This window comes from Gekko japonicus, unplaced genomic scaffold, assembly GCF_001447785.1.
Source record: "Gekko japonicus isolate JY-2015 unplaced genomic scaffold, Gekko_japonicus_V1.1 scaffold1060, whole genome shotgun sequence".
NCBI classification, from domain to species: domain Eukaryota; kingdom Metazoa; phylum Chordata; class Lepidosauria; order Squamata; family Gekkonidae; genus Gekko; species Gekko japonicus.
In genome coordinates, this window is record NW_015171535.1 from 223,880 (window position 1) to 236,235 (window position 12,356).

Here is a 12,356-nt window from a genome sequence, read left to right on the forward strand (position 1 = left end):
GCACCCAAAGAAGGAGAAGTTGTATTGTTTTCATGAAACCAAGTTATCATCCTTTTAATGGGTTTTTTTTTAATGATCATCTGTTCTCTCTGTTAGCGGTTGAGTTGAGGCTGCAGCTGCACCAAGAAAAACAGGGGTGTTTTCCATAACCTCCATGACCTCCGAACAAGTGGCTCATCATTGCTGATCTATGATTTAAGGCAGCTGGCGGATTTAAGCACATCCAGTTTAGCAAGTGAAAAAAGACCCAAAGCAGGTGAGAAACTCATATCTATGCACAGCTTGTAAAAGTTCAAGGGAAGTTTAGTTCTTGCCTGAAGCTTCAGCGGCAACACCAAAATGTCAAGGTTCTCCCCAAATGTTTGTAACAGGACAGCCTGAGGAGGGTGCAGGCACAGTAGCTCAGTGTGGTGTAGTGGCTAAAGTGCCCGCTAGGATCTGGGAGATCCAGGTTCGAATCCCCACTCTGCCATGGAAGCTTGTTAGGTGACCTTGGGCACGTCACACACTCTCGACCTAACCTACCATGTAGGGTGGTTGTAAGGATAAAATGGAGGAAAAGAGATCCATGTAAGCCAGTTTGGGTCCCCACTCAAGGAAAAGGCAAGGTGTAGATGAAGCAAATAATTAATACCCTTTTCCCAACATCATAAACAGGAGCAGAGATGCAGCCCATGGGGTCTTTTTAGTGGATCATCCTGTCTTCCATCTCTACAAGCTAGTTTTGCCCACTCATTCAAGGGTGCCCCTGACTCGTTTGGCTGAGAAGGGAGAGGAAGGCATTCATTCCGGGACTGCAGGCTTGTCAAGTGTGTAAGGTTATTTTTAATAGGGGATCTTCCCCCCCCCCCCCCCCGTGGCTGGTTCCACCCCATTTTTTACTGTTGGGAGAAGGAGGTGTTGTACACAAGCATGTACTAAGCACAAAAGCATGGGGCAAGGTTTTTCTGGGAAAGGAGGGAAGGGCATGGTGCTGTCCAGTAGCAGTTACCAGGCAGTTACCAGGCAGGATGCACTTCATCTTGGGCTGGGGGGGAGGGTGGTTGCAGAGGCAGTTGTCATAGCAGCAACTCTTGCTGCTAATGGTACTTCCACTGTGGTATTGCCACAAGAGCGGCTCACATAGGGATCACATGGATCACAAAGGGTATGCAGCCACTGGTGCAGAGTTGCCACCAACAGTAAACCCTTGCTCAGCCAAGCACTGCAATGCTTCCCAGACTTTATGCTGGGTGATCCCAGCACAGCCCATTCTGGTTATGCCCAGGCCAGCAGAGAACAGGAATGACCAGGAAGCAGGCAAACACCACACATTCATTGATTGTTCTTAAACTAGAAACTCTCGGTGTCAGTGTTTTCCACCTGCAGAATGAATAGAGAGTTTCCCAAAATGTATTCTAATCCATATAGATATTGCCATCCATGTCAATTAATATGTGAACTGTATCTGGGCTCCTCTGCTTGAGTTCCACAGTTTTAGTACTTGCTTTGCACACAGTTGAAAGAAAGTTATGCTGCATTCAAACATAAGTGGATACTGTGTTATCCTACAGCAACAGCAAACACTCTCCCTCCTGGATTATCTCATCTATGCAGGAATATACGGTTGTGAATTACTGCTATAGCACAATAGTGAAATGTGGGAATGCAGTCCTAGAGTCCATTAGGTTGATCTGAGTTGGCTAGGGATCATATATGGATGTATTGCCTGGAAGAAGGGGTCTTCTGAACACATGGAACAGCCACACATTTGCCTTGAACAAGACATTTCCTAATGACTGTGCTCTCTTACCTGTTGACTGAGCTCCAGTTGCACAAGCTCTACTCCTTGACTATTTTGTCTCCACCCAGGTATGAGATTTTGTCATTCTACAGGTGGCAACCCTGTCAGAGGAAGGCCTGAGAATTTCATTTATTCCTTGCCGATCATAAACCTGACCAAACTAACTATCTAGACGAGTGGTACTCACCAGGGGTCGTTTCGTAGAAAAAGAGCTAGGGGGACTCATTAGCATAACTCATTAGCATATGCCACACCCCCTGACATCACCGGAAGTGTGTCATAAGGCCACACCCCCTGACATCACCAGAAATGTGTCATAAGGCCACACACCCCACCCCCAACGGTCCCGGCCGCCACCGTCGGCCTTGCAGCTCCACTGCCGAGCCCCATGAGGGGCCCGGCGGTAGACCTGCAAGGCCGGCGGGAGTGCAAGGAAGCCCCGCGAAGGCCCTCCCTGGCCCCAGGCAGGCAGGGGTGGGGAGAGGCAGGGAGGAAGCAACTTACCCTCCCTCTTCTCCTGCCTCCTCCTGGCTGAATGAGGGCCGGAAGCAGGGCGGCCGGAAGCAGGGGGCGGGGCTTCGTCATGTGCCCCACTCCCCCGTACCTCACCCAGGGGAACTGCGATCCCCCGCGTTCCCCCCTGAAATGACCTCTGGTACTCACTCCGTGGCTTGCGGAGAGCCACAATCAATATTACCTCCTTCAGTCAAAAAAACCACATTTACTTCCATCCAGCAGCAGGTGTCTCAATGTGGCAACCACCTTTCAACTACAAGTCCCATTGGGCAAGGCTTTTGCCCACTTTCCTGAAATATGAGGCAGGTGGCATATTGCAGAACGGTGCTCTGGAAACCCACAACAGTCATGTCAAAGAGCCACATGTCTCTCCTGAGGCACTGAGTATTGTTAGAATATGCAAGATCTGCTGTGTGCATGAAGCAAGATGCATAAGAGGAATATCATACAGGGGGCATTGGAGGGGTTAAGTAGCTACCACAGTCAGATTAAGGACTTCCTGGTCTTTTCAACTAATCCCCTCCTGATTGGCTCTTCTGGAGACTTCCTGCTTGAGGAGAGCTTCCCTGTTTGTTATTCCTTTTATTACAGCAGTTAGACTGGTTAGTTTAGGCTTGCTCTCTGTATGCTCTGTAACAGTGTATTCTATAATAAACTTACTTATTTTTCTCTAAACAGACAGTGCTCCACTTCTTTTGCATATTTAAACTCTGTCAACAACATTTATGAGATTTCAAGCCCCGACAGCCCTCCCTAAAGGAAAGCAGAAAGAATGGCCTCAGCAGGATGGACCAGCAATTGCTTCATCCATTGCACTCAAAGTCTGTGGTCACAGCCTCCTCCTCCACAGCCACCTTCAACACTACTTTTATAAACAATGCTACAGCTTCACTACCTACCTTGGAAAATCAGGAGAGAACTTAGGTTTCCCTGGGTCCTAGCTTCTCTTCCACTACCATATCTTGCTACATAGGTAAAGGTCCCTTTCCTGGAAGCCCATTGCTGTTGCTCCAACAAGGTATAATCCTACAAAGATCTGAATTATCCCCATAATTACAGTGTATATATAAGCATGTGCATAAGACCCTTACATCTGGGAAGTTTCTCTCTTTTTCCATCTAAAATGTTGACTATAGGGTGGGGGAAAGACCTACTTCAGGTCACATTTTATGTTTCTGTCCTAAGTAATCAAGATGATTAAGGACAAATTAAGCTCTTCACTGCAACAGTGTAATCACCGTGTCTTATGTGCAATTATAGCATAAGGCACCTGTGTGGCTTCATTTTCTCAGCTGAGACAGATGCAGGATGTATTTTGACTTTCTGATCAAGTGGAACTAATCAATGTGGAGCTGGAAGGAAAGAAATATATAAGTGGGTGAATCAGTAAGCAGGTGAAGCTTCCTCCAGTACCATCATTCTATATTAGGAAAGGCTTTGTGTCTGTCCTTCGTGCTGTTAAAGGCACCTGAAGCCTGCCCCTTGCAAAAAGAGAGACCGAGACCAAAGTACCTGAAGCTTAATGTTGGATGTCTTCAGTTTCTGTAAAACCTATATAGGTTGGAATTAATTCACACTGGATCCTGAAAGATACCCTGTGAGCAGTGTTCCCTCTAAGCTGATTTAGTGTGAGCTATCTCACAGTTTTTTAGCTTCCGACTCACACATTTTTGTCTTAGCTCAGAAAGGATGGCTCCAGAGCAAATTAATTTATGCAGTAGCCAAATTGCTTACTCACAACTTTAATGCCAGTAGCTCACAAAGTAGAATTTTTGCTCACAAGACTCCACAGCTTAGAGGAAGCATTGTCTGTGAGGGTGTCACACTTTATTCCTAGGTCCAGCACAAAACACACATCAACCACTCTCTCATTATCTTGTTTCCATTCCCCATGATGCAGAAGCCATGGAGGAGCTGAAGGAGGTCAGGAGTAACATGGGTTGTTGGCCTTTGATTACCTCTAGTGAGACAATGGGGTTAGCAGGATCATGAAAAGACATGGAGGGTTCTTAGGAACAATCTGTGGTAGAACAGCAGACTCCTTCTTTGGTACATCCAGGATAGGCAAAAAAATGTAGTTCTATCTTCACACAATGCATAAATAATTTATCAGACGGCTTTAACGGTGGGCTACACAAATGCAGGGAGAGTTTATCAGTAGACACGGATCATGACAGCTAAACAGAAACTCCACGTTCAGAAGTGACATAGCTGTAAAGCTGATTCCCCACTCCTCCACATGCAGCTGCTGGTGTGACCATGGATCAGTTATAAGTTCCTTCACGGCTGTTATCTCATGAGCAGTTCTCAAAAGAGCTCTCTCAGCCCCACCTATCTCAGGCTGCGGTCACACTGAGCATTAGGCATGCTACAGAGATGGAAGATAGGCAGATTTTGCGGGTGCGATCTCACCGCCACATCTGGGAAGCGTAGAGGCTTCACTCCGAAGTTGCACTGTAAAAAACTAGTACCTCCGAGGTACTAGTTTCCGGAAACCGTGGGGCATGGGCGGGCGTCTGATCACGTTTTCAGTGGTAGTTCCGGCGCCCGCCCATGTCCCCTTGCAAAAAGGGGTTCCCCCCCCCAAGTCTCCACGGATGCGCACAAGCACCCAATGGAGCATGCACGCACTTTAGTTTTAAAAAACAACACAACCCCATTTGCCCCGCGGCCCCGCTTCTTTGCAGCCGCAGGATTGTCCTGTGATTGGCACCTCCCCCCTAGCCACGGGACCTCCACGGGACGTCTGCTCACGCAACCACGCATTATTTTGCCCCGGGGCAAACAGCCACTCTTTTCCCCCCATGTTTTCCGGCCCGTGTGACTGGAGCCTCAAGGTGTCTGTTGTGGGGAAGGGAAAGGAGATTGTAAGATGCTCTGAGACTCCTTTGGGTAGTGAAGGGCGGGGTATAAATCCAATCTCTTCCTCCTCTTCTTCTTCTTCTCGTCTAATAATGGGAAACTATAGTTGAGGATGGTTGCCTTCATGACCTTTGGAGGATATTTAGCTGGCCAGTATTGGGAAGGATGATGAACCCTTGGTTTGATCAAACAAGGCTCCTTTTACATCCTTTTACTTGGGATTCTGTGTCTATTTACACTCAAGACAAGCTTCCATCTCTCTTGAGGAAAAACAATAAATGCAATTCTTTCCTCCGCAAAAGTTGGCACAGACAAGGTGCAGGTCATCTAAGGAACAGATATGATTCTCAAAGCCTTGATATCTATAATCAAAAATCAATTGCTTTTTCTGTGGACAGGTTTTGTGTTGAAAGAATGTGCAGCAGCAAGAGGGATACAGATCTGTTTTTACAAGGCACTTCAGGCATTTTATTGTGATCATATCTTGGTAAGCACAAGAATTTAAAACAAAGGAATGGAGCTCTTGAAAGCAATCACCAGTCACTGTAATGCGTCAGGAGGAATTTCAAGTGCTACACAGAGCATGCAGGCAAAATTACAAGAGCAGCCTGGCTGATCTCTGTTACAAAAAATCTTATCAATTTCATGTGCACAAGAATGATGAAATTAAGAAAAATGAACTCCAAGGGAAAAGTTAATCCCTGTACAGCCAAAGGGGATTACCCATCTTGAAAAGGAGGTGTTTTTTCAACTTTTCAACAGCTCTCCTGGGATTTGCCTATCTGACACTATAGATCAACATGCAGCCACGTCTTGCTCAGCAAAGATTACTGGCATGTAATTTCAAAAATTGCAATAAGGATACAGGATTAGGGATATGAATTATCCCAATTTAGTCTCTTTTTATATTCACTTACCCTTGTGGACACTTTCGGCTGTCCATTTAACAGATTCATTTATATTATTTTATACACATGCTGTATTCCTTTTTAATGCAATTTATATGGTACATGTCTATGGAGAGCCCACGTGATGTAGAGGTTAGAGTGACTGAGATCTGGGAGAGCCAGGTAGTAAGCCCCACTCTTCCATGGAAGCTTGCTGGGTGACCTTGTATGTGTGTAAAGTGCCAACAAGTCGCAGCTGGCTTATGGCGATCCCAGCAAGAAGCTTTCCACGCAAGTGAGAAGCAGAGGTGGTTTGCCATTGCCTTTCACTGCTGAGCCTTCTTTTGTAGCCACCCTCCAAATATCAACCCTGCTTAGCTTCTGAGATCTGACAAGACTGAGCTACACCATGCCACCCGTCCTCCCATATCACAGAACATCTGCTATTAAAATGGTTTAAATTTAGTTGTTTTGATTTAGACTTATTATCAGTAGTCTTGAAAGTGCACATACTCAAAAATATATCTATATCTGGCTATATATTTTAGTAGTAAAATGAAGAAAGCATTGAGATGGAAACCCTGGAAAGCACGATTATCCCGTGTCCATCCCGCACCAACAAAGTGTAAATGCCAAAACCCGCATTTTTCTTATGCACTCATGTGCATAAGCGCATATCTCCAGATTACAAAAAAAGAAAGTCATGCCTTACAGCGGGCCAACACTATAAACATTCCCTTGCACCTCCTCCTGGTATGCTCTGTTCATTCTATCCATTTAAAAATATTTCTAAAGTCATTTCACAAGCCTACTATATACTGCCAGACACTGTAGATTGTTTATGCATACGGTACAAAAATTTCATCTGACACAAAGATCTCATAAAAATGCTTTTACCAGCATTAAAGAGAATCTTCAAGAAATACACACATTAGTCCAGAACCACCACAATAAAAAACACTCCATACCCAATTCCTAAATTCTCCATACGCTCATTAACCATGCATGTGTTTCCTGCACAGATTCCATTGAATCACCATATAAAACTGAAGACGTATGTGCTAGCCATTTTATAGGTCATTGGGATGCTATGAATAAATTATTTATTAATGTTTCTTCAGTACATTCGCAAACATTTACGAGCTCTAAATTATACAGCCTCAATAATAATGTTTTCCTTCCTTCCCCGCATTTTGCTTTTTCACTGCAAGCACATTTCACCAAGTACTTCATTGGGATTTGTACAGGATTCCTGTGAAAAAATTTGCTCCTATACTCTTATTCTTTGGCTTGGAAGGATAAGGGCCCTGATCACCCTGGGGGCCCACAGAGCCAGGCAAATAGCATGATTCATTTTCATATAATGTTTGTTTGGTTTGGTTCTGGCAGGGGTTGAGGGGCAGGACGGAGGAACTGTTTGTCTGAAATCCCATGGGGGCTCAACTGCCAAATCTGTTGGTTCCAGTCACCAAAGGTGATTGATCAATCCCCTTGACTTGTGGATTTAAGGCAAAGACAAGGAGGAAAATATTTATTTATTTATATCCCACTTCTCTTGCCAATGGAGATACAAAACAACTTACAACATTGTTCTCCACTCCTCACTTTTAGCCTCATAACAACAACTCTGTGAGATGAGTTAAGCTGAGAGTGACTGCGGCCCAATGTCACCCAGCAAGTTTCAATGGCAGAGAGAGGACCTACCCCCCTCCAACACTCTACTCACTACCCAGTGTTGGCTCTCCAAGCACTTGACAGGTGTTCTATGACAGGTGATGCCAATGATTGCTGATTTGCTTCCTGCCTCTGTAATTGTCTGCCTAGTGTTTAAAGCTGCATTTCCTGCCTCTTTTGGGATATGGAGGAGGTTTACAAAGTGATACAAGGTGGGAACATAATACTGGAACTTGGAGCCACCCAAAGAAATGGATGATTAAGAGATTCTGCAAAGGTAAAAGTACATTTTATACAATGCCTAATTAAGTTATGGAATTTACTGCCAGAAAAATGGTGTGAGGCCACTAGTGACTTTAAAAAGGGAATAGACACATTCATGATGTTTATCAATTGCTATTCACCATGATCACTAAATGGAACACTCATATTCAGAATACTCCCAGGTAATGGGGAAACAACAGCATGGAGAAAACTTTGGCCACTGTGGGAAATGGTATGCTGGACTAGAAAGATCTTTGATCCGATCCATTATGTTTCTTATGATCCTCTGGGTGTTGTGGTGAGGGTTTTTTTAGGTTTGCACATTCTAATTTCACATGCTTGCTTCGGCCGCACATATAATAAATTCCAGTTTTGCTAAATTAATCTTAATTTGCACCAACCCCCCCCCCTGACTTTTAAAATAATGTTTGCTAAGAACTCATTCACACTCATTTTTAAAACTCAGGGATATTGCATATGGAATGCCAGTGGTGATGAAGTACCCATTTGGTAAATTATGTACCCCCCAAAAAATAGGTAGGGTTGCTAAATTGTGGGCAGCTGGGGCAGTCTAGTCCAAATTCATTTGTCAGCTATGACACTTAGTAGACCTGTCTCATGTAGACATTACCTTACCTTCTTCATTCTCTTTTGTCAATGTGGCAGAAATACATGGGCACATTAGGCATAAAACATGGGGGAGGGTATCTATTGTACAAATAACACAAGAAGACTGTAAAGTTTTGCTGAATCTGAAAATCAAAACATTCCAGAGGAGGTTGCAGTTTAAAGATAGGAAGCCATCATTTGATGCTAAATAGATTTTATAACCACAGTGTCTTTCTTGCTAGCGGGATAACTGTTATTTGATTACCACTACCACCACTGGAGGTTTTCAATTACTGTGCCTTTGCCACAGAACCAACATCAGAGGGTCAGAATAACTAATCAACTGCTAAGGTCCTAATAGGGCACACCAGCTAGTAGACCTCACCTATTGCCAGTCTCCAGGTGGGGCCTGGAGATCTCCGGCTTTTACAACTGAACTCCAGCTGACAGAGATCAGCTCCCCTGAAGAAAATGGCTGCTTTGAAGAATGAATTCTATGGCGTTGTTCCCTGGCTGAGGCCCTTCCTCTACCCGAACCCCACCATCTCTTGGATCCACCCCCAAAGTCTCCAGGTATTTTCCAACCCAGACTTGGCAACCCTACCTATTACTCCATAGCAGTAGTGCCAGAAATATCTTTACGAAAACAGCACCAACAGGCACTTATCTTTCCCCTCCTTCCCCCAGTCCTGTCACAACTTTTGGCAGCAGCCCTTTCTTTTATGCCCTTCTCCACTAGTTAGAAAACAGATGGAGAGCAGAAGCTAGTGTGAGAAGCAGTGTGATATAGTGATCAGTGTGTTGGGCCAGCAGGGCTTCCAGGCAACCATAGAGTTCGGGGAATCCCTAAAGCAGTGGTGGCGAACCTATGGCACAGGTGCCAGAGGTGGCACTCAGAGCCCTCTCTGTGGGCACGCGTGCCATCACCCCAGCCAGGCCCAGACCATCATTAAAGTGTCGAATTCTCTGCCAAATAATTTTAAGTAAATGAAAGCATTTGGGATTGCTTTCCTTACTTTGTTTGGATCATTTTAAGTTAATGTATGAGTTGTTTTTTTCTGAAGTAAAACCTCAGTATTCAGGTTAAGTTGCCGTGTTGGCACTTTGCGATAAATAAGTGGGTTTTGGGTCGCAGTTTGGGCACTCAGTCTCTAAAAGGTTCACCATCACTGCCCTAGAGCATCACAAATCAAACCACTCCTTCTTCCCCACTGAAGATGAGTGGTTTCATTCTCAATTTTTATTAAAAAAAATAGTCATATTGTTATTTCAATATAGCAATGCAAAAAAAGGAACATTTTGTTTTAGCATGTCCTCTGAATTATCAGCTTTTTAAAAAAGTGAATCTCTAGTTCCTTCCCTTGTGGAGACATGGCTTTTTCCTTATATCTCCATGAAGAAAGGTATAAAGACTTTTTAAAAAAATAAAAGCTAGGAATTCAAAGGACCTACTAATCCTATAATTACAATGGTATATAAATTTAATGATATGGGGGGGGGGGTTTAAATGTAAAAGTCCTGGTGGGGGGTAGCCACTTTTTGCACCAAAAAAAGAGCATTGTGATTTGACAGGAACATAGCACTTCACATATGGTTCATAAACAGATGGAAGGTGGAGCTGCTCCCCTTTTAGGCTCCCCTGTACAAAGAAAGGCAGGGAAGTGGGGGACTCACATCAGCTGTATCCCCCCTGCCCCAGGAATGCTATCCTTCCTCTAAGCAGCCTTGAATGTGTTAATGGATCCTCAGACCCAGCCATGTTATTGATTGATCAATATAAGCATGTGAGGGAAGTAACAGGGGGGGGGGGGGCTGTGATGCCACCAATGATGACAGCAACCTCCCCTGAAAATACTGATTATATAAGGCACATGCAGAAGAAAATAAACTGACCCCATAACTGTGAAATACAGAGGGAGGGCACGGGCAGACGTGCATAAGAACTGTGCCCAAACCAATTCCAATGCTCGTGGATCAACTACTGAGAAAATCAGGACTACGTCAAGTGTGTGTGGAAAAGCCCTTTGCTGGGATCTTTCCAAAATAGGTTTGGGATATAATCAAAGGAAAACCAGGGAAAACCCAGAATGTGCACAAATGCACTGCTGTGCACTGTGGAAACAAACAACAACAAAACCCTCACTTCCCAACTGCATAAAATCCAGGGCAAAAATTCTGTGTGGAAAAGGTTTTTCAGATTTACAAAACAGAAAGATTGCAGAATCACACAAGACATTCAAAGAAACATGAAAATACAAAATTAATGTACATGCACCTTACAAAGATGATTCTGACATCAAAGAGAGCTGAATATGTGAAACAAAAATGCAGACAAGCCACTTTTGAAAAACTCTGTGTAACTTTCCTTGATCATGCCCAGGGACCTGCCTTTCATGCTTTTCCTCCTTGTAGGATCTCCTAGTCTGTGTTGGAATTGTGCATCTTCAGAATAATGAATGGGGTTTTTTTTAATTGGGCTATGAAACTGTTTGCTGTTCCAGGTGCATAGAAGCCCAAGTCCGACCAGGACCGTGACACACAGGGAAGGGGGATTGTACCTTCCCTGTGCCATTTTCCCAGTTCAGAACAGCTCAGATGTGCTGTTTGCTCCACTGGAGAAGTCTGTATTAGGATACACAGAGGCACCCTGTGGAGGAAACAGCACCCCTGAAGACAACAGTACATGGAGAGATGGTGCTTCTGCTTTTCTGCTATCTGTTTTCCCAACCCAAAATGGATATGGGGGCACTATTTCCCCCACTGGGTGCCTCTGCATGTACTGATGAGGTACATGGAGGTTTCCCTAATGGGGCCATTTCTAGTTGGGAAAATGGCACAGGGGGAAGGCATAATCTCCTTTCTTCATGCACTGTGGTCCCAGTTTGAATCAGACTTCCACACAACTAAGAACTGAGTTCCCAGTAAAGAACTTACAACCCATCTGATTGAAAGTCCTCATGATGGACCTGGGCATGTGTTATTAGACTCTGATCAGCATTTCCCCTTCCTTTCCCCCTGTTAATTGTTTAGTAATACAGAATTTGGAAATTGAAGAATGAGAAATTCCCACTTGAATCCTCCTTGGTGACATTATCATGTTGTAAAATTCTCTGCCTTCATAAAATGCAGCAATGCAGAAGACCAGGGACAGAGAAACCTACAACCTGATCACATATTTTACAAAGAAGACATCCTTCCTCTTGTTATGGTCTCATGGAATGGTTAGAAGAGACACCCTTACTGAAGTTAAGGACTAGTGATTGTTTAGAGGGGAAACCTCCTTCATACCTTCTGTATGTCACCTTAAATTCCATGATGGAAGAAAAGTGGGCTATAAATTAAAGCAACATATCATTCCAGCCTACTATCTTTTAGCAATTGCAAATATGGAAAATAGCAAGGGTGTACTGGCCCTTTAACTTAATAGGAAAGTTCCTGGTGGGCCACTTCCCTAGATGATCACTGGCAAACAGGAGTCAGCTGAGTCAAGAAGCCTCAGTGGTGCTGGCAACCACTGTTACAGTCATAGCTTGAGTCTGAGCCAAGCAACACCTCATTGCTGCTGGCAGATGTCAATTAGTCCTGCCTCTCATATTTCATACTGTACCCTCCTTGATTAGATCCAGTTTTGTGTCAATATCCAACTCTCCCCTCTTCAAGAGTCAGGAATGGCTGTCACTAGGGATGGGCATGAACCGGGAAAATGAGGTTCATGAAGGTTCATGGGGTCTCATTAACCATGGACTTCCACAAACCTTTCT